At 44.6% G+C, this 24606-nt stretch overlaps 1 protein-coding gene across 17 annotated transcripts in view; it reads left to right on the forward strand.

Annotated features, from left to right (window-relative positions):
* The first annotated feature begins 268 nt into the window (after positions 1–268).
* RESF1 (retroelement silencing factor 1) overlaps positions 269–24606 on the forward strand; it is a 38301-nt gene continuing 13963 nt past the window's right edge. For 5 of the 17 annotated variants that reach the window (XM_054200808.1, XM_054200834.1, XM_054200762.1 and 2 more), the window contains exons 1-2: positions 269–539; positions 4013–4097. The gene's annotated coding sequence lies outside the window, so the exon portion shown is untranslated. Of the gene's footprint in view, positions 540–673; positions 2065–4012; positions 4098–7740; positions 7820–15925; positions 19205–24606 lie in introns of those variants that run through there. The other 12 variants (XM_054200872.1, XM_054200889.1, XM_054200904.1 and 9 more) reach the window with 9 other exon arrangements.

The following is a 24606-nucleotide window of genomic DNA, read 5'->3' on the forward strand; positions in this document are numbered from 1 at the left end:
GGAGGCAGGCAGGGAGGGAAGCAGGCGGGGAGGCAGGCTGTCAGGGAAGGAGGGAGGGGAAAGGAGGGAGGGGGAGGGAGGGGGAGGGAGGGAGGAGGGGCTCAGTCTGAAGGGATCTGTGAACCCGAAAGCGAAATTCGGCCGCGCCGCGCAGCTCCCTGTCAGCGGCCCCGTCGAAACTACAGGCGAACCCCGCCTCCTCCTCCTCCTCCTCCTCCTCCTCCTCCACCACCGCCTCCTCCTCCTCGGCGGCACCGCCTGAACCGCACACCTCTGCCTTCGTACCGCCCCCCAGCTCGGCCACCTCAGGCCCCCGCCCGGCCCGGCCGGGGCTGGGCAGAGCGGCGGGGCCTCCTCCTCCTGCCCCGCCTCGCCGGGGGTCCCGCCCCGAGGCGGGTCCGGGCGCTGGCCCAGCCGCGCTTCGCCACCGGCGGTAGCGGTAGCCCCGGTGGTTCTCCTTCCGCTTCTCACCGGAGCCAACAGCCGGTGGCTCCGCCTCTGCGCGTCGAGTGACTGGCCAGCCGGCCGCGCCGGGTGCGGTGAGGACGGGCGGCAGTGGGAAGGGAGCGGGGCGGGCGTGAGGGATCCGCGGCGGGAGAGCAGGGAGGAAAGCTGCCGGCCCGCCCGTAAGGGCCGCGCCGCTCCTCCGGCAGGGCTCGGGGCGGGTGGTGGAGCTGTCTCCTCGGGCCGGGCCGGTGAAGCTGGGCCGCCTCCTCCCCGGGGTAGCGGGAGAGGCCGCGGGCGGAGACGCCCGGGGCTGTCGGCGGGCGAGGGCCCCCTCAGGGCCGCGGTCTCCCGGGACCGTCCTGGGGGGCAGGGGCCTGGTGTGGAGCGGGTCGGGCAGCGTGGCGTGACGCCCGGTGACCGGCAGGTAGTTAGCTGTTCCTCTTGCGGCAGCCAATTAACATTAATTAGGTGCCCCGCGAGTGGCAGAGCCCAGCACACAATGAGATCTGCGGGCGCGCTTTTCGGCCGCAGTGTTTCTGCCTGCAGAAGCGCTCGCCCCGCCCCGGTCGGCTCCGGCAGAAGTTTATTTACTGTCTTTCTCCCTGGGGTATGGCGGATCCAGGGAGATGGGGCTGGCAGACAAGAAGTAAGAGCTTCCAGGGTCGCGGGGAAGACGAGGTGTTCCGAGTCTCCCCCGTGTTTCAGCTCTGCCGTGGAAGTTCCAGGGTTTGCCCGTGATTTTTTTGCTTCTGCCTTTTCGGGTGGGCATGGCAAGGTGTGCGGTGCGGAGCCTGCATTTGTGTTAAGAGGGTACACCTGCAGCCGAGCCTTGCGGTTGAACTGACAAACCCGTTTGTATAACTAAAGGAGAAAAAAAAAAAAGGTTTTAAAGCGGTATAGGCTGATATTTCTGCTTTGGGTTGTGTGGGTAGTGTAGTTGAAAGAATTACCTAGCCAATTCCATCTGCGAAGGCAGATGGAAATGTGAGAAAAAAGGCGAGTACCCCATCAACGCTTCTTTCTCAACTTTCTTCGCGTGCTCTTGGTGAAATATGCTTGAAATAAGCTTCATATGCTCTTGGTATTGGTGAAAACTAGAGGCATCTGCTAGAATGTGAGTGGGTTTTCCCAGCACTGGAAGAAGCCCATAGGAATGCTGGAGGTTGTTTTCCTAGAAGCTGTTATGAGGTTGACTCAACTCTTTCTAGGAGCTCTGTGGTAATGTCAGGCCTTCCCCTGCTCTTAACTAGCCTCCTGGGATGACTTAAAAACAGAACAAAACAAACCCAGCTCATCCTGACTCCTGGTAAATATTTTCTGGCTATTGCATCTGGGAACAATGGGAGTAAAACTTGTCAGTAACATTAGAACCTCCTTAACTGGGCTCTTATCACCCGATTTCCTTGAATTAACCAGCCAGTGTCCCCAAACATTTAGGTAAACATTCCTGACTGAGAAAACAGACTTATGTTAAAATAACTCCTTTACTCTCGGTAGCTGTGCCAGTATAAAAGCTCCCCTGGGTCTCAAAGCAAAGTCTTAGCCAACGTGCGGAGTGAGTTCTGAAGGTGTTTATCAGGAGCCGTTGGTGCACTGTCTTCGTGTGGCGCTTCAAAGGTAAAGGATGAAGCCCTCTTCGTAGTTCGAGCTTAAGCAGTATTTTTCTTTCAGGAAATAGTATATTGTCTGGTGTTTTGGCAGGAAGTCTATGGGGCGTTCTGTTTTCCTCCTTAGTAGTAGCTAAAATAGTTTCTTCAGTTCATTGGTCTGCCAGGTATTTAGAAGAACTTCTTATTTTGTCATTTTGGTTTTGTTTTCTACTTAAAGCACAGATGCTTTTTCGCTCCTTCCCCTTCCTACCACTCTTAAAGGAAAATAATTGTAGATCAGTAAAATACTCTGCTCTTCAGGAGGCTGTCCTTCAAACACTGGCTTTTTAAAAGCCAGCAAGATATTGTCTTATGTGTCTTCTGCAGGCAAATGTGTTTTGGTAGTGATACCTGTAATCGAATTTAAAGTTAACCATGGCTCTATAGTTAATCGAGCTTTATATTCAATGGCTCCATAGTTAAGAATGTTGTAGATAGTTGCTAAGTGGTTGCTAAGAAAGGATCAAAGGGGAATTGTTTGAAGGAACATCTGTAGCCTAATTACTTGGTCTTCCTGGGACACTAAGACCTTAAATGAACATCTAATCAAGATGTTTCTACAAACAATGCCAATATGGCAGTGAAAACCAAAGTCCAGGTGTCCTTAACTGAACTGTCTTCATTATAATACTAAAAACCTACCCACAGGTCAAGAAGACCCTTGCCCAGGTGAAGACCCTTCCTCTATGGAGGTGCAGTGATTGAAGAGAATGACACACCAGATATTATAACTATATTTAAATTACTAACCAATCATTGTAATTGGGAGTGTACTACCTTGTAACATTTGTGCATAAGTATAATGAGGAAATGGGCATTGGGTTTGCTTGATTTGTGGAAATCCACTGAGCACCCAGGCCTGAGTAAAATGCAATATCTTTCCTGTGTGTGTGAGAATTAGTTTGTTGCAAGCTGGGTAATGAATGTGCTTTTCAGACAACAGTAGTAGAGTATTTTTATATCTGTTTCTAAAAATTACACAAACCAGTGTTTCCCAGCCCTTTTGTTTGCCTTTTTTTTTTTTTTTTGGCAAGGAAAAATGATTGAAAGGGGCCTGTTGTGTTTGCTTAGTCACCTCTGATGGAGTAGAGGTGTGATGGTGCACCTGGCCAGGTGTGTGCTACTCTGGCATTCCTCCTTGCCAGGCCTTTTGCCCATAATGGACCAGCTGGGCTGCTTACTGTGACCTTCTGAGCCATCACCTGGGTCTGTTGACTTTTGGCTGTAGGTTGCAGACAAGGGAAATGGCTTCTTAAATCCTGTATGTGCTGAGCTTGCTCAGTTTCGTTTGCTGCAACCATGAGCAACATATCAGTGGGTTGGAGATATGTGACTTTGTCACAGTGTTTGTGGTCTCTGCTGATCCTAATCAATGGAATCATTAATCTCTTAGTTTGGTGCTGAGCCTTTCTTCTCTTTGTTGATGACTAATAATCAACAAATGAGCACAGGAGGGAGATCAGTACTCCTTGCCCCCTGATTTAAAAGGTGGGGGGGAAGGCTGAAGACAGCAAAGAAAGAGTGAAGGGAGCAGAAGTCCAAGTAGGTGCTGTTCAGCTGTCCTACTTCCTAGAGCAGCTCGTGCTTTGCTTGTGAGAAACTGTAGAGCCTGCTGGTGACTTTTAAGAGGAGGAAAGGAAAAAAAAAAAAACCACAAGGAAAAATGGTGAAAACACACATTATGGTTGTTAGCATTGGGTGATTGCTATTCTTTGCTTTTATGAACTGATACTGGGCACTAATATTAGGAAGCTGTTACTTCAAAGCAAATAGGACTTGAAAACCTGCCAGGAGATCCTCTGATTTATTATTAGTAACTGGGGACATAGGAGACTGTTCAGTGATATTGTTGGTGTAAGTCAGTGCTACTTCAGTAAAAGTAGCGCTTGCAACTTAATGACTATTGTCCCTTCTAGGAGCAAAGGCCAGTAAGGAGCTCCTACTCTTCCAGTGGGTGCTGCGCATCTGTCTGAAGAGACACACACTAACAAGATTGCTTAAGTAAGTGATCTTACTTTTTTTTTTTTTTAAATTGGAAATATGGCAACTCTTTTATTATCTATAGTCTAGTTCATCCTGAGGCACCACAGTAGCAGATCTGGTGCAACTGAAGATGTAGAAATGGGGAAGAAAATGGGGTTGGGGAAAACATAAACTTCTCAACCTGTCTTTGCTACTCAAAGTATTTCTAAGCTGTGCTTGATACTGTTACAGCCACAGTTTTTTGAAGGACTATCACTTTCCCATTGCTGACAGGGAATGGGTTTTTGCTTTTTCATGCATTTCACTGCTAGACACTACTAGGATCTTTTCTTTTTTTGTGTCTCTGATAAGCATGAGAGTTGTTAGTTCTCAACAGTTTTGAAACTGCAAAGGGCAGTGAAAATGTAAACCAAAAAGCTGTAGGATTTTAGACTTGGAGGAATTGCAAGGAAGATCATCTAATGAGTGGAAGCATTGATAACGTAACTTGCAGTATACAGGGAACTTCACAAATCTGTAGAGAAGAAAGGCATTAACACAGCTATACTTTTTTTTTAAAAAAAAAACCAAACCCAAACACTCCTGTGATATTGAAGCTAGTAGCATGCCTTATTTCTGGTATAAATGATCTCCATAAAATGCTGAAGAGCTCTTCTAGTATGTGCTGGTGGAAGATTACTATTATTCTCCATGACTGAAATTAAATTAACTTCTTAGTTTCCGCTTCAGTCAGTATTCCATACATAGATTGTAAACTTTTCTTTAATTAGTAGTCATTAGCTGTTGAATGATTTGAGTGCAATACTTTTAAAAGGGGGTATAACTGCTGAAGATGTGAGACAGTTCTTTGAATGTGCCTTAAAACTTGGAGGGAACTTGGGGAGTCTTCAGAGATTGAAGTGCATTTCACAGTTACTCTGCATTTCACAGTGATTTCTATAAAGTGTGGTAAGTAGAAATCTGTAGCTGTAGCATAGGGCTGTAGGTATCTTCTAAAAAAAGTCATTCCATCCAGGATAAAGTGTCTTTGGACTCTGCTTTATCATTAGCTGATCTCTTTCATCGTAATAATACAATTTAAAAGCAAGAGTTACAGATGTATACTTATAGGTATATATTTCTATTATACACATGAACTATGCTACAGAGGCAAGGATATTCTCATATAAAGGAGGCTGGTGCTAGTATTAAAAAGCTTTCATCTGTAGGTTTCTGAATAGAGTATTAGGCTATGTTAATCTGTGTGGTGAATCCGATCCCCATTACTAATGCCTTTTTTCCCAGCGAATCTTCTAATTTTGTGTTGAAAATTGCTCTAATGCTTACAGCTATTAGTCAAAAGTGAACATAATTTTTCCCCTGAGGAGTGTAAGCAATAAATGCTTGGTTGATACCATCAAGCAATCAAATACAATCTTGAAGATTTTGTTTTGTTCTGAGCAGTGACATCTCCATTGCCGAAGTTGCTGTGCTGCTTGGTATTGTGGAGAATTAGAATTCTAAAAGTCCTTGCAAAGCATAGATCTTCCAAATACCTGGAGTCCATGGTCCTAGTGGAAAATTCGCTTTTTATCTTCGTGCTTGGTTTAGATGCTGTTTATGATAAATTCAGATTTTTCTGTATCTAGCACTTCTGATTGTTGATCTGTGGCATCGTGTTTATCTGTGTTATCTCATTTCTGGTGAGAATAATGACGTCTTTCCTGATGCCCTTCTGGCTGTGACCGCAATTCCTGTGGCTCTTACGCAGTGTTGCTGGGTGTGATTGCTGTAGGACTGTGATCAGGTCCATTGCCAAGTGCTATGGAGTGCTTTTTCCTTGGTTTTTTTTTTTGATTTTTGTACTGTCTCTGGATAAGTTTTAAAATTGAATTATATAGTTGTAATTTTTCAAGTTGTTATTAACTGCCTGCTTCAAGAAACGCTATTTTAGTACAATCTGTAGGGTATTAAGCAATTATGGATAGTGTAGTGTGCAGAGGTCTGTGTAGTGTAAGGCACCCATGAAAGCTATCAACCGTTGTCTTAAAACCTTACATTCAGCATAAACAGGGGAAAATTGACCAAGATTTTTAACAGTTAATCATTTTATTGACAAATTTTTTTGTACACAAGTGACACATGAATACAGGAGTATTGGGTCATATACTTTGTGACTGGTCTGTTGTTGGTTAACTGTTGGGTTTTCCTCCCCCTCTGGCTAGTTCAGCTTGAAATTACACTTGCACGCCCACACACATTGTCATAAATCCACTATGGGTAAAATTTAAATATACTGAGGTCCGCTTAATTACTGGCCCTTGGACCTCTTGCGCACCCCCTGGTATCTCCAATTGGTAACTACATATGTAGCCCTGTGACCTGCAGCTCCTTTTCCAGTTGCTGGCACCCAGACTACCCCTGCATGCCAGTCTCTCCAGTTGCCGTCACCAAGACCTCCAAGCCCTGTGGTCTTTTCTCCAGGTGCTGGCACCCTGCTCTCTTCAGTTGCTGACCTTAAACATACAAGCTATCAGCCCCTGGTCCCGACTGGACCTTGCTTACGTGTGACCAACCCTTTTTATTCTCCATCTCTATTTCACTCTTTCATTGTTCTTACACATTCTCCTTTCCCTAAGCATTCCTTAAGGTTTTTAATAGTCCTGCATCCCTGCCTCAAATATCCCTACTGAAATGTGACTTCAGATTTATAATGTGAATATTAGAATAGCCATGACTGATACATCAGTGGAAATGTGTGAGAAAGCGGCAGAAGGAATAGCAGACCACAAGTTAAAAGAATGGCCTGTGTTGACAGTGAAGGAGCACCATTTCCAGGACAGTTTCCAGCAATAAAACTGTGGAATGTGTTGAGTGTAAGGGTATGTGGAAGGTGGTGAGAGCATCTGCTTTGTTAAGGTTATCTGCTCAAGGACCTTTTCAGTGTAAATGGAGACAAGAAGGGAAAGGGAATAAACAAAATGTTCAGAGAAAAACCTGATGGCCAAACAATACTGAGGATAACAAGAAGCAAACCTCCTCAGCTATGCTAATTGATAAGAGGGTGTGGGATGTGAGGGTGTTTATTTCGACAAGATTATCTGATCAAGGACCTTGTCAAATGGGATTATAGGGGAAGGAGGGAAGCTGTAAAGAAAACTTGGAGGTAAACCTGACAGGCAAATGTGAAGGAGACAGAAGAAACAAACCTCAGCAGTCTCTCTTAATTGATGGGCCATTGAGAAACTGCAGGCAAACCTAGACTTTTAAAGTGATTAGAGTGCAAACCTAGGAGTCCCGGGTGTGGGTGGGAGAAAGAGGATGATGGAACCATGCAGAGGGGGAGCAGACAGAAGAGGGTATAGAAGGCGTCAGTCCTGTGTAAACCATGGCTGTCAGGAGGTCTGTCTGACTGAGTCCTCTGTCTGATCCCTGCAGCCAGTCCTGTCTTCTTAAGTCCTTTCTTAACTATCTGCATCATCTCAATCTCTGTCCCCTGTGTGCAAGTGCTACAAGAACTATGTGCCAGCTACTGAGGAGACCAGTGTGCGTTGGTAACTGGGCCAGCATGTGGAGTCAGACTTGAGGTGTAGGCACCCCTGGGCCATGGTGCTGCTGGAGTGAGAGGGTGTCTCGGCATCAGTAATTGGAAGGACCATAGCTCATGGGAACATCTCCACAGGTTCCACAGGCTTTGTCTGGAGTGTAGACACCCCTGGCCTGCGGTGCCAGCAATTGGAATGAACAGGAGACTCACCAGGGTGAGTGGAGTGAATGAGGGTCTCAGTGCTGGTGGCTGGAGCAGAACTGTGGGTCTCAGCCCGTCTGTCTGAGGCTGGCTGATGGTGAGAGTGCGTGAGGCATATCTTCCCCAAACTGGGTGTGTGGGGCTTGCCTTTATAATTTGCTAGCAGACTTCAAGGTGGACTAGGTGTCCTGGGTACAGAGAGAGGTATTGGATGGGCAGATGGTCCACGCTGGTATTTGAGGGGATCTATGAGTGTGAAGTGCTTATGAAACAAGTGTGTGCATCTCTTTGCTGGTGAGTATCAAGGTGGACCAGCCAGCAAGTAAGCAGATCCTTCAAAGTGTCTAAGAGGGCCTGGGATCTATGCAGGGGTATTGGATGGGTAGTGGGGCTGTACTGATACTTAAAGGAATCCATGAATGTGTGTGTGCGCTTGTGTCTGTAGGCCATGGGGTTGTGTGGGTTTTAGAGAGACACTCAATCCTGACCAGACAAAGACAAGGAAAGGAACTTGTCTGTCTATACTTCTATTTTATGTGAGTCATGCATGTAGGTGCTGTTGAAGGCATCACCTTGTCTGTGGCTGTCTTGTGTCGGTGTCCTGTGTGTGTCTCTGGGGTGCGTGCTCAGCCTTGCTACTGGTTGAACCTGCAAACAGGAAAGCAGCAGCAGCTGTGTCCATGGGTCTCCAATGGAGACATCCGGGTCTCCAGGCTGGGCTCTAGCCTGGAGGCAGAAGGAATCACCAGGCCTGGGAGCTGCTGGAGGTGGTCATTTACGGCATCCCTCAGCAAGCTCCAGGGCTATGCTACTGAGATAATTTGAAGAGGATGATTCCGATGGGTTTTGTTTTAATGGGTGTTGCTTGAACTGAAAAATCTCTGTCCTGTTTCTTCATCTGTTCTGAAAAGGTCCTGTTTGTTTTGAGTGCTCTTCCTGCTGTGCTGGATTTGGGCCTTGAGGTCTTTGATAAAGAAGTGTGTTCACTTAAAAAAAACGCAAAACAAAAACCAACAAAAATTCTAACAAACTGACTCAGAAATGCTGTTGGATAATACTGAATAAAGTTGCATTAAAAGTTCTGGTGATTGGAGGAAACAATGCTAAGAACACAAAGGAAGGCTGGGAGGAAAAGCCTGATTTAAACTGAAGTTCAAGGGTGTAAAGCTGAAACAGGCCCATCCAATAACTGTTTTTGTAATGCTTATCTGTGGCAGCAGATGGCATTAGGACAGCAAAGCCGATAGGTGAAAGTGAGAAATACACTGTTGGAAATGGTGGGATGGGATTCTGCAACGAAGAGTAGTGATGTGTCTTCATATGCTTAAAGTTACTGTAAATACTCTGTGATTGATTGTCAGTCTGAGATACAGGTAATTTTTAAGAAGTTATCTCTTATGTAACTGCTAAGAATCCTTGTGGCAAGAAAACCTGTGTGTGCTGGTGCTGCTGTGATGTTTACAATACAGTTATAAACTGAGGAAAATGAGAATTCTTGATGTGTATGTACTCCTCCCTTTGGGCATGTTTGGTTGATTTGGGCCATCTGGTACCACAGGTGCGGGTCTGCCAAGCTGCTCTAATCTTTCTATGATACCATGATGTCAAATGTACTGAATTAATTTTAAATGTTTTTGGTTAACTGAGACTGGCTGCTAGATGTCCAGAAGCAGGGGAATGAAGTCATGCTGGCCTGCAGCTGAATTTTTGTCCTTTCAGTTCTTAGAAGCTTGTGTTTGCTGAACTCCATGTCCCGGAGAGGTAGGAAACCACCGAGATCAGAGTGGCTGGCATTGAGTTATATATGTTTGACGTTTAGAGTTTTGGTCCAGTTAAAGGAAGCCTTTAATAATGAATAAGAATATTTTATAACTATTGTTAGTGCCTCAGTTACACTTGTCGCAGGGGAGATTGACTGCTTTCAACAGCCACCGCCAAAGGTGGCAGCAAAAGTAATTGCAGTAAGATGTTGTAAAAATGAGGCTTAAGAAAGTCTGATGGCAAGGTTCAATCTATTCCTTACTGTACAGAGGACATAATAAAAATGCAAAAATACCAATATAAGGTCCTAATGCCCTATGATACAAGGTGATGTGTGATATTAGTCACCAAAGATCTGCAGTTGGTAAGGGGTCTCTCATCCTCAAGGAGTAACCTCGAGAGTCTTCCCGACTTGAGGAGATCACCACTGTGCTTAGCAGGGAGAGCTCAAAAAAGGCTCACTTAGGCTGTCTATTTACAGAATAAAGTGGTTGGCTTGTGGTCAAATTATGTGCAACAGAAAAGGTAAGCATGAGACTCTTTGTACCCACAACTTCATTTGTTCCTTGACAAATTAGTCTTGGAAGAACCACCTACTTTTCATGTGTTAATCGCATGATTGGTGTTCCGGTTTCCTAGCTCATATGCATCAAAGCTCACCGTATCACCCTGTTCCTGTGTGTGTTTTGAAAGGACAGGTTGGAACTAGAGGTGTTCTTGACCCTTCCTTGGGAGCCTGAACCAAACTAATCTCTAGTTTGGTCAAGGAGTCAAATGCATCCATCACTTTCCATCAATCCACTTTATCGACTCATAGGGTGGTAGTACAGTTATCTCTTGCCTCTGTGTCATAAATATGCAGCGTATTGCAGGTCAGTGGTAAGGGTACAATGATTTGGTGAGTTGCTTAAGTGTTACAATTAATGCTAATTATATACCATTGCACATACAGAATCAGTTGATAGCATAATTTGTTTCATTATGCACCAAACTTTGATATACAGAATGATTATAAGCAATAAAGTCAAAACTGACAAAACTATGACTGGATGTAACATCAAATTCAAAGCTCCAGTTGCTGTTGGTTACCATTCAAGTTCATAAACATACACAGCTGTTCCTGACATAGACAAGTGCTGTCTCAGCGCATTTGTTGGGGTGTACTGAGAAATGTCAGACTCCCCTAGGGGGAATTAAAGCACGTATCAGAGGTTCCAGAAGAATTCCTTTTGCACGTGAGCCCCATCCTAGGTCAGGGATGCAAGCTTCAATGTCTACCTATTGTCTGCCTTTATTTCTCTGCCAGGCCTGCTGTGATGATCCATGGGGTGGATCACAGATCCATCTTGGCATAAAACCAGAGATAATACAGAGTAGATTAGTTCAGTAGTAGCATCTCCTATAGTCAGTACACGGGCAACAGCTAAGTCTGTTTGCAGAGAGCTACCAGACGTGTAGGTGTCATTTGGTGTCAGTGGCATTATTTCTGACAATCTTTATGAATTTCAGCAGGTGGGATTCTGCTGTCACCTTGTCACCTCTCTTAAGGTTACAGCTATTGCAGCTCGGACCCATGGTTGGGCTTGTAACTGCTCAGAGCTGAGGAAATGTTTGCTTGAGTTACCTCCAAAGGTTTAGTAATAACATGCAATCACTGTGTTTTGGACATTCCTGTAAAGGTAAAGTGCTTGTGGTCAACCACTGTCCTAATCCCAATGTAAGTAATGATGACTGTAAGGGAAAGCGAAGATTTTGCAGTAAGGTAGTTATTGTGTCTAGTTTATTGGCTGGAGCTTCTGAATCCGTACTGTTGAGCACTCCAAATACCTTGTAAAGTTTCTCTGTGTGTTTGTGTTGTGCTGAGTTAGGTTGTAGCTGTGGAGCCAGGCTAGCCAACCTTGTAAGTAGTAGACAAGAAGAGGGGCACACTGAGTTCAGTCTAGATACATTGGTTGGCAGTGTTAACTCTGACTGTTTTAAGGACCAGTTAGGATCCAAAATTAGCTGTTGCATATGATTTTTTTCCAAGTCACATAAGGACCTATTTGTCCAGAGGAGGGCCGCAAAGATGATCAGGGGGCTGGAGCACCTCTGCTATGAAGGCAGGCTGAGAGAGTTGGAGTTGTTCAGCCTGGAGCAGAAAAGACTCCAGGGCAACCTTATAGTGGCCTTCCAGTACCTGAAGGAGGCCTTACAGGAGATATGGAGAGGGATTTTTCATGAGGGAGTGTAGTGATAGGACAAGGAGTAATGGTTTTAAACTGAAAGAAGGGAGATTTAGATTAGCTATTAGGAGAAATTCTCTGTGAGGGTGGTGAGGCACTGGAACAGGTTTCCCAGGGAAGCTGTGGATGCCCCATCCCTGGAGGTGTTCAAGGCCAGGCTGGATGGGGCTTTGAGCAGCCTGCTCTAGTGGAAGGTGTCCCTGCCCGTGGCAGGGGGGTTGGAACTTGGTGATCTTTAAGGTCCCTTCTGACCCAAACCTATGGTTCTAATCTATACTTCAGTAACAATGGAGGATGGAGTTGAGGGTGAGTTAGAAAGAATAGTTGGAGGGCTGGCTGAGGTGAGCTCGAGAAGTACCAGTGAGACTCAGACAAGAGAATAGTATTAAACTTAGAGTGGTTAAAGCCTTAACCTAAAGGCACACAATGTCAACACAGTGAGAAGGTATAAGGGACATGCCACAAAAGGGCTTGTACAGGCACGCGTGGCACACTGATAGTTAGACCGGTATAATCTCTCCTAGTATTTCCATAGGGCTGGCTGTGGGTGGCTGATCGCTGAAAGAGACCGGTTCTTCCCCACTTGGGCTTGTGTGACACTTGGTGCTATGTCTGAGGGAAGATGTATTTCATGGTGTGCTGCAACCCTGACTAAAGCTTTAGCAGCAGGATGACTCTAACACTTGTGCAACCAGAGAGCTGGTTCTGTGGTCCAGGTTCGAAGCTTGGGTTAAAGTTTCCTTAGTTTCATCTGCTACTATTGGACTACAGTTGGCTTTCTCATAGGTGTCAGTGTTTGCTACCACTGCCACCCCTCTGATCACAGCAGTGATGTCTGCTTGGGCATTCCATATGGGCTTGGCCATGGGACATGCAGAATGAGAATCAATATGGCCAGCAGCCAAAGCACGTGAGTGGGCATAGTCCTGTATTTTCTTACGAAGAAGTAATCTCCAAATTTCCCTAGTATGGGTGTGGAAGGAGTGTGCTTTCCAAGAAGGAAGCCAGTGGATGCACCCAGTGAAAACAGCCCAGGAGTTGGCGTAGACCCGGTCATCAGAAGAGTGAATGACCAGCAGCAAAGGGAATTCCCAAACAGATGTTGGGACTCTGTGGGCTGCCTGTTTGGGAGTGCCTGGAGCCAAACAGACGTTCCATGCTTCAAGACACTTTGGGTCAGGCCCTTTTGCACAGGCTTAGGGGGATTTTTAACTAACTGAATGCAGGGATGTTTGGTGGTAATGATAGCTGCATCTTCACAGAGGCGGGAGGATGACAGAATAAGTATAGCAGAAACTAACTTTACTAATAGTTGGGACCATGTGGTGCTGGACAATGTGCCTGTAAGGCTAGTGCCTGCTGATGTTAATAGTCTTGAGTGCACCAGGACTGTTTTTGACTAGTGGGTGCTGCAGTGGCTCAGAGGTATGACAACCTGATAGGGCTTCATCTGTCACAGGGACTACATCTAAAGTGTGATTGATAACCAGACTACCTGTGCTTCATTCCAAATCTGTGTGACTGGCCTGGGGAATAGTCAGAGGCCCTCAGTCATCTCAGGGCCTTTATCACTACCGTATGCTAGTGATGCCTGCAAAGAGTCTGTATTTTCCTCTGGAGTTTGCAGCTGGATTCCAAACCCTAGAGGAGGCTTGTTGGAAGCAGAGGTCAATATTGCTGATAAACACCTGGTGCCCAGAACAAACACGGAAACTGAGTGAAGATCCGGTGGTTTGTGCTGCCATGGCACTGGGGAGGAAAGAGAAAGCAGGGTGGAGGCTGCGCAGTCCCGTTCTTCTGCTTTTCACAAGAAACGTTTTGTACGGCCGGTCACAAGAAGTGTTTTGTTCAATGGCTCATGGTATGACCACAAGGAACGATGGCTTGACCGCAGTCACACCCACTCACTTTGCACAATAGGAGTATAAATATTACCCTGATTTCATACCGAATTGAGGGATGAGAATTCAACGACAAATAGGAGGGACAGATTAAAGGGTTTGTCCTCCTCGCCCTCCCCAAAAGGGATGCCTTTTGGTAAGGTTTGCAACCTTGGCCATGCTGTGTGCTTACCCATGAAATCAAGCTTGCGATTGCAATCGTATCTTTAAAGCTATATAGCTATTCTGCAGTTTAGTGCATTTATCACCGGCAATCTTTAAGAATCTGTATATGTTGCTTAAAAACAAACCATACTATTCATGCACCCGACTGCCGCTTTCGAATGTGGCCGGACCTACAGCAGACGGGCTCTTTGTGCATCTGGTGTCAGGCCTACAGTCACAGCAATAATTAGTCTCACTAAAGGTAATGTTAAATTGGCATCATGGACAGGATTGCCACAGATAAACTACTGTAGGAACGCAGTTGTGCACCATCACAGGCAGGGATTAAATGAGCCCAGAAATTTTGGAAAGATTAGGACAAGGTAGTAGAGTGAATAGAACAACATAGGAGTCAACAGAAACTAAAAAAAAAAAAAAGTTGAGTGATTTGTGTGGTTTTGGGGGCTTGTTTATCTTGCGGGTAAAAAGAAATCAAAATGTCCTTAGCCCCTGAAAAGATTGCAAATGTAACATACATAGCTCTGAAGTTAGAGATTGAGATACTTAAAGTATCATTGGCTTTTGAGAAGGAGACATGGGGAGAAATAAAAAGGCAAGTAGATGATCTTTTAAGTTAAAACAAGCAATTAGAAAAAATACGGACTGTGCGGGTTAGAGGAACAGCTGCAGGAAAGGTTAGATAAATTATTTGATCGAACCTGCTCTAATTCAGTCCAGCACATTCATAAGGTGGTACTCTGTAATGATCCCAAAACATGGGATGGAGACATTTGGTATGACAGTGATTTCCCAGAACAGGTTCGGCCACTAAGGGAGACTGAAACTGCTGATGAGGGGAATGGAGAAGCCCACACTACTGTATGTACTGTCCCCTGCTGAACTAGCTAAACTGCTGGAAAAATATTCCAGGCCTCCCAGAAGGAATCAGAAGATCCTTCAGAAGACCCTCCATGTTGCTTTGCAAGTGATATTGTACAGGGAATCGCAGATGTGGTGGATTCTTCCCATACTAGCTGCGGCTGTATTCGCACTACCCTAAAACTTTTTCATTTTATACCTTTCCTTAATGTGTGAACAATGCTGTATTTTTGATCATTTTAGTAATTATTCCACAGCATCCCACCTCTGCTCCCTTCTGTGCTGCTTCTTTCCTTTGATTGCTCGGAAATACTGTATAATACAATACTAACCCCACATTTCCACCCCTTCCTTATGTGTCTCAGTGGGGGAAAGTGTGGTCTTTGTGTCCTGGCTGTGCAATACCAGGACTGATGTTTATGCCACGCATAGGTGTCAGATGCAGAGAAGAGTTTGGTCATGGCGTCTCTTTGTCTGTACTTCCTTTTTGAAATGGAAATATCGTGTTCTTTTCAGAAATTGTGAAATCTCAAATGACTGAAACTGAAAAAGCAGAGGCATGGAAGGAGAGTCTGTAGGGCTAAAACTCGATGTTGTCCCAGATAATTGGTCTCTCTCCTGGTTGCGCTACAGAGTTTTATTGGGAAGATAGAAAAGTGATGTGACTGAGTGCATTGTAGATATTGTTAGTCTTGTATATTTTGTGAGGTTTTGTGCAGAGCTCCAGCTTGCTCCTGGGCCATCCACTGACTCAACAGCCATGAGGCCAGATCCAAAGCAGGGAGGGTTGCCCAGCTGTGCTTGAGGGTGAGTGGGCAGGAGCCATGGGCAATAAAGAAAAGTAAATGGGCTGGATGGGCAGTCAGGCTCAAGTGCTTCTCAGTCAATTGGCAATTGATTCTGCCTTGGCAACTCAGGGATCCCAGCACCTGTGATGGGCATGTGTTGAGGATGCATCATGGTGCAGTTCCCCTTCCAGGCATGGTACCAGAGTCCCTTTGGGGACAAGTGCCTGGAGCAAGCTAGGAATAGCTGTTGGCTGCTGGAAGAGCTGTTAGCTGCTGGCCTTTCCAAGGTAATGGCTTTCTGGTGTCTCCCTCTTGCTGTCAGGAGAAGCAGCCAACTCAGCACTTAAGTTAAGGGCCCCTCTCTGTTAATGCATGTAAATCTGAGAAGAGTCCATAAGAATCAATGTAAGGTTCTCACAAATATAGAGTCTTCACACAAATGGAGATATTTGACACAATTGTGATTTACAGCAATTCAAAACTTATTAATGATTTGAGGTAGATCAAAAAATAAGTTTTAGCATTAACCGATGTAAGGATTTACAAGATTATTTAATAAAATAATTGAACAGTGACTTAATTAGCAATTTGAGAATGGCAAGATTCACACTAACTTGCTAGAAGGTATCCCAAATCAATAGATACGTATACGAGCACAAACATACAAACACACACCACTTGGGGGGTTGCACATATGCTTACACATGAGTTTGTAACTGCGAGGAATAAAGGTCTCTTCATAACAGGTAACTCCAGTGAGCGAACAGGTGCCCCTTTTATGCGCATGCAAACAAATATTTGGATCCAGTGAAGTATAGGAACATCCATGCTGGTAGAAGCTAATGTGTATATAGAGAGGTGGATGAAAGAGAGGCTAGCCTATAGTTAAAATTTCCCTCTCTGTTTTTGGAGTAAGTACAATGCATCAGCATTCCTCAGTGGCGGTAACTGAGACTTGAGGGCAGTTGACTCTCTTAATCCTTGAGGTGTTTGCCTGAGCAGTGTCCTAAATTGGGGGAGACACTGGTCACAGCCCTCTGCCATCCAGGAGAGCTCAAAGGGTCTTGCTAGAATCACTACTTACAGGGTCTGAGATAATTGACTTTTGTGAGGTATTTTTCCACTCCAGCCTAACTCAGACGATGGGATATGCTGGTACTTTCCACCATCTGCAAGTTCTGGTATCGTCCCCCTTTGGACCATGGTCCAGGTACAGATATACTAGGCTGTCAGGGAGTGATTGTTCCAAGGGATAGGGCAAACAGGAGCCAGGCGTGTTAAGGGAGTGCCTTAAGGCTCTGGCCCGCTATCTTTTGCGATTCATGCCTGACTTCTCCTAGGTTGGGATATGAGCCAGGGGCAGGGAATAGCGCCGAGCACCTAGAGGCCAAAGGCGTGGGGTGGTGGTGGTGATGGTGTTTTACCACCACAATCTGCCCCATGACTAAAGTCAATTGATCTTGTTATAGTTGAATTTAAAATAAATCAAGTCCAAAATAGATTCAATAAATATTTATTGAGGTAGGCAGGCAAAAGCAGTGCTGGGCGGCCGGGGAGTGGCAGCTCCACCAAAGTCTCGCAAATTCAAGCAAGCTGAGCAGCTCTTTTTATCTTCACGGAGGTTGGTTTCGACATCTTCGGTACGCCCCTCTGTAGCTTCTTGCTTGAGGTAGTTTAGATAAAATGTTGGTCACAGAATCAGCTCAAAACAATACATTCCGATAACATTGTGGTTAAGCTTTTTGTCAAACAGGAGTTCCCATGTTGGCGTAGCAAGATAACATTGTGGACATGTCTCTTCTGGTTAAACAGGGAGTTCTCAAGACTGCCACAATGGGTTCGTTCCTCTTGCTTAACTTGTTTGATCAGCAAATCACCTTTAGTTACTTATTACAATCTCATCCACAGAGTGGCAGTGTGATTGCCTCTTGCCTCTATGCATATAAACAGGGAATGCTGCAATCCAGGTGTAATTTGAGGGAAATCTTGTGTTTGGTCATACTCTTAGAGTTTCATTAAATGTGGTTAAGTGACAGTTACCATTTTCTGTGTGATAAGTGAAGTTCACTAACTGCCACCATGATTGAAACTCCTTTTCAATGTTGTCCCTGTATGGGGTCACCTGGCTAAACAGGTTACGGAGCACAAAGGCGAAATGCAGGGAGTTGTAATTCCTTTTTGATTTGACAGAGCCTTAATCCATTAACAAACAGAATGCCCTGAATCCCATTCCACCACTATTCAGTAACTTTGTGTACTAGACATCACAAAATTAGCAGTGTAGACTAAGGGACTGTCACACCACCAAAGATAAGCATTCCAGATAGTATAGTCCACTCAGGCATAATCCTGCCCACCAATCAAGTCAGGAAACAAAAACTGTAGGGTTCAGGACACTGTACAAGGTAACTTCCCAGGGATTAGGAGGTGAGGAGAGGGTAAGTGATCAAGAAACATACATATGGTATTTGTCATGCTTTAAGATTGTGATTAGTGCACTTTTTTAAGGTACCCATATCTAGCACGCTTGTGGTTTGTCAGAATCACTTGTAGGTTGTAATAGCGTATCCTGTGAATTGCTTTTTAAATTGCAATAGTGCGTTCCTGTGCTGTATACATAAAACCTGCAGTAGTGGCATATTGGACCTGTGAGTGAATTTCAAATGAATTGTTAGTTTGAACCTTACGGTGAAGTCTCTCTCTTTCTGTCACAGTCCCAAATCAATTTACAAACCTCAGGGGGTTGGGTTCCTCCTTGTCCTTCTCTAATAATGGCTCCTGCTATGCACTGTATCCATGATTGTGCTTGGATGCAACACAGGGCAAGAGAGGTGCTCCCTTGGGTTGCTTTGAGGGCTTTTGCAATTAATTGACAATCATTTTCTTCAGTTAGTTCCCAATGAGGTAAAGGGTCCAATAGAAGCCATTGACTTGCTCCCAAGGCTGGTAAAGATCACCTTAGCAGGCTTTCCAATTTGGTTGGGTTGTCAGTAGTAGCAGTTAGTTTATTCATTAGGACTTCAGTGTCTATGCTCTTTCATACTCCTAATCCTGTTCCAAATAACCTGGTGGTATCCTGTCATATGCGTTGGGATTGTTTATTGTTAAAAGATCGTCCATGTAGCCATGCTAGGCAGCCACTGTGAGCAACTCCCAGAAAGGTGGAACAGTCTGGTCTTAATTGCTGACACATTAATGTGCAGCGCTAGTTCCACTCTTTTTAGGGACCAACTGGGGTTAAAGAGAACTTGCTGTTGCGCTGTATTCTTAATTATGTAAGGGCCTGTGTTATAAATGTGAGGAGACAGTTTAGTAGGATGCCAAATTGGAAAAGATGGCTGTTGAATTTTGATTTTGAATTGGAAAACCAAACTGGAATGGAATTTGAAGTTGGCCCAGAAGCACATTATGAGTACTGAGTGGTATATGTTAAAGCTATACCAACATTTGTGTCCATAAGGACAAGCATGTGCGTGGTCAAAATCATGTTCAAGTTTGTTTTCAGTATATTCTGCAGTCATGTGTGAAGCTGTTGTACACTCAGTACGGTTTTCAATTTGGTGTCCTATTGAAATGGTGTCTCCACTTGTTCCTTTTAGAAATGGGATTTGCCAGGCTTCTCTTTTATGATCTATTTTTGCTTATGGAAGGCAAAATTATTGCATAACGCTGCTACAGACAAATTTAGAGATTCGGCAGGGTAAGTATTGGGTGTGTATCCATTATAGCCTATATGAGCATGGATCCATGGCCATGCTGTTGGGCATGAGTTCCATATATTGCATGAGTCAATTGTAAAATCAAATAGTAGATCTGGGTTTTTATCGCCCCGAACACACAATGCAATTACAGATTATGTAAAGGTGAAATTATACCAGCAATCTAAATTTGATTCTCTTATTTTGTAACAACTGTTCTTGTGGTTTTCCACCCTGGAAAAATCAGTATGAAATATTTTAATTTCAGTTGGCTTGTGGTATGTGGTTGATGTGTGGTACGTTCATACCTGACTTCTCCTAGGTTGGTATGTGGCTCAGGGATGGGGAATCGTACCAAGCACCGAGTGGTCAAAGGTGGGGAGGGGTTGCACTACCACAGGTCTCCACAGAGCAAAAGAGAGACAGACGGAGAGATAGCGAGAAGGAGAAGAAAAGAGGGGTGGAAGCAGAGCAGGCATGTTCAAATGCCACACCAGGGACCTTGACTCCACTCATCACAAACTTAAGGATCTCCTCACTTTACTCATATGAGAAAATGAAGCTGTCTCACCGTCATTTTCTCTTTCTTTCTCTCTTCCTAACACTCAGAGACTTCTGTCTTTAGTCAATTGTCCTTCACTGTAAGTTTCTTTAGATTGGAATTGGATAACCTCCTGGGTTCTGGGGGACCCCTTTTGCCAGAGGAATTCCTGGGGATATATAGCCACTCTGTGATGGAATTGAGAGCTGCTGAATTGACAAAGAACTGACTAAAGAGATGCTGCTTTGTTCATAGTAGAAATCCTGTTTTACCAGCAATAATTTTTAAGGAGCCCTTTAGCAAACTGTGTACCTGTACATCCATGTTCCTGTATTATTTTCTGTCAAATAAGACTCTGAATTTGCCTATCATGATTTGTGTGTCTCACTGGGAATTTAGACCTTAAGCCTGTGCACTTGCTATCCCAGACCTTGGAGATCCCAAACGTGGAGGAACCTGTAAGGAGATGATCCAGACCGAATAGGGCGCTGGGCTTGCCCAGCAACAGCAAAATGATACTGGTAGGTGGTCAGCACAGAAAGCACCCAGGAGAGGGGTGTATAAACTGCTCCCTGAGAGCCCCATGGCGGGAGCACTCCTGAGGAACCCATGTGTGGAATAATTACTAAAATGGCCAAAAATACAGCATCACACATTTAGGGAAAGGTATAAAATCAAAAGGCTTCTAAGGTAGAATACAGCCGCAGCTGGCATGCAAAGAATTCAGCATCTGCGATTCCCCGTACAATATCGCTTGCAAAGCAACACGGAGGGTGGAGCTGAATGGAAATTTGATGGCCAACCTCTGTGATAATACAGCAGATATAGGAACAAGATGGTACTATGGAACTGATAAGCTGCATACGTTCTACCCTGAGCCAACAGTCTGTCAAATTTTGACAAAATGCTGTCCTTTGTGCGAACTTTGCTCATTATAATGTCATTATAATACCAAAACACACCTCCACCCCAAAGGCTACCCACCTCCAAGGTGCGACCACTCTTCCTTGAGTCTGTGTCCTGAATTTTTAGTAAACTATACCTTTAAATGTGAAGCGAGAGAATTTTACACCAATCATAATAAAAGTATTTATGGCTAGAGTCACTCAAACTCCACCTTGAAGGTAAAAAATAGTATAGAAATAGCCCAAGAAAGGGGGAATATCAGGGAAGACACCATCGTGAGCTAGTCAACTCCATCACAGACTGCCTATGACTTCCAGGACCAGTCGACGGGCTGAGCCTTTCTTCCCCCCATAGGGACGCCTGTGGTGGGTAAGACTTAGACTATACAGAGTGCTTCCTCTGGAAACCTAGGAATCTCTCTAGAGAGTCTCTTTCCTACATTTATAGCCAGACTGTATTGTTTATAACTTTGTCGTGCATTTTGTATATTTAACAGTACTTTTATTTGCACCTGCTTTGCAGATGGTGTATTTATCACCAGCAGTCATAAGAACATATATATCTGTTGCTTAAATGAACTGCACTGTTTAAGTACTAGTCATTTTGGTTTCTCACGGAATGCGACCAAAGACTCACGAGTGGCCGTGCTAGTTCAGGAGCACGACTAGACTGAGGGTGCAGTCCACTATTAGTGTATCCAGATCATAACAGTTTAATACATTAAACGTGACTGGACTGACAGTGGCAAACTGGGCATCACTCGGAATTTAAACCCAGCCGCACCTAGCCTCCCATCTCGGTGAGGAGTGTTAGAACGCAAGGGGGTTTATTTTCTGCCAAAACGGCTTTGCCCCTTTCACGCAACAGAAAATTTGGCATAGTCGGCAGGATTGCTATGAATAAACTGCTGCAAAAATATGATTGTGCCCTTTCCCAGACTGGGAAGGAGCGGGCCCAAAAATTTTGTAAGAATGAAGAGAAAGTGGTAGAACATACTGAAGAGTGTCGGGTTTCACTAAAGCTCAGAGTGGGAAAAGGCAAAGGTGTGATTTCTGCGGTGTCAGGCACCTGTTTATCTTGTGCACAACAAGAAGTTAGGGAAATCCCTGCTCCTAATCTGATTTCTGCTGTAGAATATGCAACTCTGAAATGGGAAAATGAGGTGTTGAAGTCGTCATAAGCTTGTCAGAAGGAGACGGGAGAAAAACTAAGAACTCAAGTTGATAAGCTTGTGAGTAAAAATGAAAGTTTAGGAAACCAGAATGCTCGATTTAGGAGTGAAAATCTCCAACTTAAAATTTTATTGGAAAAGGTGACAGGGCTCTTAGATAAAATGCAGCCTTCGGCCCAGGTCCAACAAATTCGTAAGTTAATGTGTTGTCCAAATTCCGGAACCCAGACTGTAATTTTTGGTCTAACAGTGAGGATAATGAAGAAGATGAGGCAGAAGGGACTTTCACTTTGAAATCCCAAGTCTTTCCTTTACGACCTCTGGTTAAAACTGAAACTGCAGTTGACGATGAAGTCCACACCACTGTGCGTACTGTTCTGTGGACACCAACAGAGTTGGCGAAAATAAGGGAAAAATATTCAAGGCGTCCAGGAGAGTCATCTGTTGAGTATGTGTGGTGAGTTTCTTCTGAAGGAGGAGATAGAATTATGGTGAGTGAGGAAGAAGCAGGAGATTCTTGGGGACCAGAAGTGTTTTTAACTACTATGCCCGGGGATCATAATTATTCCCTAACTGCTCGAGCAGCCTATTGGGCAGGTGGTATGGATCCGTGAGAGAGGGGGGAGCCGTTAGAGATTAGAGCTACGGGCTACTCTGATCTGTGTGCGCAAGTACGGAAAGCAGCTTGTCTGCAAGCCATGTATGACAGAGAATAACTTTGGAAATCCCCAATGTCAGCCCCTATCAACCCCGATTGATTAGCCCCTCTCATCCATGGTCTTCCTGATTGGCTGAAACTTGTCAGCACTCAAGATCTCATATGAGATGTTCGGGGTAATTGTAGGCGGAGTCAGTGTCACTCCATACCCACCTGGAATGAATATGTTCCAGAAATAGACAACTACAGATGCTGAATGGGCTGGGCCAGCCTAACTGGTGAAAAATCCTCCAATCACCCCTGAAAGGTTTGCCAAGTCCAAACTCATGCTCAAAACCCTAAATCAGATGGAAGGTTTAAGCCTGATTAAAAAGCCCTAGAACTGGGAGTACGCTGACAATTCTTGCATGGTGTCCCTACGGGAGATCTCTGTACACTGGTCCAATCTCTAACTAGAAAGAATAATTCGGTTGGGGAGAAAAGTCTAACCAGAGAGTCCCCAGGCCGTGAGAAAATTGTGCCTTCTGCACCAGAGCATGATGTTCACGCAACACCATGCTGTGGTGATCTGTCCTTTACTTGGGACATCGGGTGAGGATACTTTCCCAGGAACTGAGTGATACCTCTTAGGTAAATTATATGGAATTAGGAATAAAAGCAGGATAGTCCTCAGTCACAGGGTGGTGTGATTGTTACCTACTTAATTGAATTCCTTATCCCAATAAACCTCACTTTGTGCCTTGGAACCTTATTTCTTCAAGGGGTAGATAGCAGCAGAGGGTGTGACCACAACAGCACTATTTGAACGAATTTCCTCACACCAGTTTCATTTTTTCATTCTCTATTCGTGTGGCTCTTAGTCACACGCACAAGATGTGCAGCAGTGCCTAGAGAGAGACTACTTTTTGGCACTGTTGTACTGTGTGTTCAGGTTAACGGTTTACATGAATAAACTCGGAAAAGTTAAGCTGAAGATCCTCTCAGTTGAGTTGAAGGTGCTTATTCTTAGTTTATATTCCTAGTTATTTATACATATATATATAAATAAACTTATGTCCGCTTTTTTATTTTTAAATGGGAGCTCAAAACACAGTTTTAACTTAAATTCCTTTACGTAAGTGAAACACATAGCACCGTATTGGCTTGAATGTGGTGCCGTGTGCAGTTACCTTCAGGCTCAAGCCAGATCTCTTTGGCCAGCTAAAACACAGAGCAAGCCAAACAGACAAGGCTCAACACCTAAATGGAAATTAGTATGTTTATTAGTTAACCCTTACATTTAAATTATCATCTCGCAAACTTGAGGCAGATGAACTACTCTTATTCACATTGCTTTCTACGCCATGCACTACTTCCTGACTATTTATGTCCCTGATCAATTTACTTATACTTGTGTGAGGTTGTTGGAGGACAGCCTCAGTGGTGGTGTCTGTGTTCTCCACCAGCTTGTCGCACCTCCAGCCGTGGTGCTGGAGCACAACGATCAATTTGTAGCAGTTGATATCTTTAATGCCTTCAGCATGCCGAATTTTGTCACGGTGTGCTGGGACAGTAGACTGATTAGCATGGAAGTGGTTATGCCAGGGAAAAAGATGAGCCCTTAATTCAAGTATCTGTTTTCTAAAACTAATAAAAGAGTAGTTCTACAAAAAGTGTATCAGCCATGAGCTTTACAATTCAATGCTCTTTGCAGCCCTGTGCTAGGTGTGGGTGGGATGGAGTTACTTTTCTTCACAGCAGCTGGGTTTTGGAGCTGTGGCTAAAACAGTGTTGGCAACTCACTGGTGTTTTGGCAATTGCCGAGCAGTGTTTGCACAATGCCAAGGCCTACTTTTCCCACTCTGTCCCCCCCAGCAAGTGGGGTGAGAGTAGTCAAGAGGCTGGGAGGGGACACAGCCAGCACAGGTGACCCAAGTTGGTGAAGGGGGATATTCCATATAGTATAACCCCATGCTCACCAATAAGAACAGATGGAGGAAGAAGGGAGATTGGGCTTCCAAGGTGGCTGGTGGTCAGAGACTGGCTGGGCATCACGCTACTTGCAGGAGGTAGTGAGTGATTTCCTTTGTGTTGCTTGTTTCCACCCCCAACCTCCCCGTACCTGTTAAACTATCTTTATGTCAGCCCT

The sequence above is a fragment of the Rissa tridactyla genome, chromosome 1 (assembly GCF_028500815.1).
Source record: "Rissa tridactyla isolate bRisTri1 chromosome 1, bRisTri1.patW.cur.20221130, whole genome shotgun sequence".
Lineage (NCBI taxonomy): Eukaryota > Metazoa > Chordata > Aves > Charadriiformes > Laridae > Rissa > Rissa tridactyla.